This window comes from Ochotona princeps, chromosome 18 (assembly GCF_030435755.1).
Source record: "Ochotona princeps isolate mOchPri1 chromosome 18, mOchPri1.hap1, whole genome shotgun sequence".
Classification (NCBI taxonomy): Eukaryota; Metazoa; Chordata; class Mammalia; order Lagomorpha; family Ochotonidae; genus Ochotona; species Ochotona princeps.
In genome coordinates, this window is record NC_080849.1 from 21905403 (window position 1) to 21907492 (window position 2090).

The window sequence follows — 2090 nt, forward strand, 5'->3', positions numbered from 1 at the left end:
TCTCCTATTCTTTCAATTTATTTGTTATTTTCCACAATACAGTTCTATAAAGAAAGGGGCTCATCTTTCCTCTTCCTCTTTCTTTTCTTTTTTTTCTATTGCCCATCCCACCATTTAATACTCAGTTATAGTAATCAAGAAAGTATGGAGAGCATGCATTGTTTGGAACACCCACATTCTACTTTGGAGTGGCAATTTGAATTCCAGCTTTTCTTCTTATAACCCAGCTCCCTCCATAATGCATCCTGGGAGGCAGTAGGTGGTGGTTGAAGGGCTTGGGTCCATATTCCTGACTCCTGGAATCAACCTGGCCTAGCCCAGATGGAAGATGTGTGTGTGTGAGTGTGTGTGTGTGTGAGTGGGTGTGTGTGTGCACGCACATGCATGCACATGCTCTAACACTCTGCCTTTCAAGTAGATAAAAATAAACATTGAAAAAATGTAGTATTGGCAAAAGAACAGACATGTGCATTAGCAAAATATTACAAAGATCCCAGAAATAGACCCACACTAATACACTTAATTGATTTTTAATAACAGTGCAGAAGTTGTTTCTCAATGGAGAAAAAAATAAAGTTTTTCAATTAAATATCTGGAACAATTAGATAATCCAGTGAGAAGAAAAATGATAACAACTACTTTGGATAACTTTGGCATCTATTTATCATAAAATTCTAATAATCCCATTGCTAGGTATTTTACCCTGCAAAAAAAAAGACAATGTATGTGTGCATGTGCACATACAAAATCCATACATAAATGCCCATAGCAATTCAATTAATGATCACTCCCAATGGGAAATAACTCCACAGTCTATCAACTGGTGAATGTCTAAACAAACGATGTTACATCATGCTGTGATGTAACTCAATTCACTTAATTCACAACCCCATCACAACACAGAGGGATTCCAACCACCATTTGCCAAGTGAAAGAAGCCACAACCAAAAGGCAACATGTAGTTGCATGATTCCTCTTCTGCGGTGCTGTTGTAATGCGGAACGACAAGAACCAAGGCCAGGTCAGTGGTTGCCAGGGGCTGGGGAAAGAGGCATCGACTGTCAGGAAGCATTGTGGGATCTGGGGACTGATGGAGCTGCATCAGGTCTGTGATGGCTGCAGATGCAAACACTTATCAAAACCCCTGCAAAACGCGACACCACAAGAAGAAGCCTACTGTTGATGAAGATTGTTTTCAATTAACTGATTTCTGCCACCCTTTCCTATGAATTTCCTGAGACTGGAGATTGTAGGCAGAGTCCAGCCCCAGGGTCGGGAACTTTGAGGAATAGGCTGCACATGTATGGAGAGAGAAGGAAGCCACTGCCCCCTGGCAAGTCCATTCACCAGCCCTGCCTGCTGTGACTGAGTTCTGAATGCCAGGCCTGACCCAGGTAAAATGTGGAGGGAAGTTAACTTCAGCTTTAGATTCCCCTCTCTTGTGTTCTTCATTTGCATATAGAAGATATTACAAGAGAATCAGATGGCAGAATAGGGTAAGGACATGTTTGAACAGAAGAAAAATCATTAGCCAGGGTGGATCAGAAAGGAGAAAGGAAGCAGAAAAGCAATAGGCCTGTCCTCTCCTATTTCCAGGCAGAGGGGCAACTGGAGACTGACAGACAAGGGAAGCAGCGGAAGCAATGGAGTGGTGTTGTAGTGACCAGACACCCCAACAGCAGTCAGCAAGTGGCAATTCAAGCTCCACCAGCAGCCAGGTGGGAAGGGGAGTTCACCGGAGTTCAAAAGATGAACCCAGGCAAAGAACTGCCCGTCCTGATGATTTTTTTTTTTTATCCAACCAGGAGCTTACACAGAGCAGCAGATCTCAAGGAGGCAGTTCAGCAACAGGATGGATTTCACAGCCCAGACCCCCACCAGTGCCATATCAGGCACCATTTTGTATAGTGAGGAAAATGTTGTGGGACTAGAAGGACAACAGCAAGCTGGGCATGCACTAAGCTGGGAGCAGACTCATTTCTGGCTCAGTACATCGCACTGGTCCTACAGGGAAGACAGTACTGACGTGGCATCCTACAGGTTCCACCCAAAATAAGTCAGGGTAGTCCCCACCTAATGGCCAGCAGATC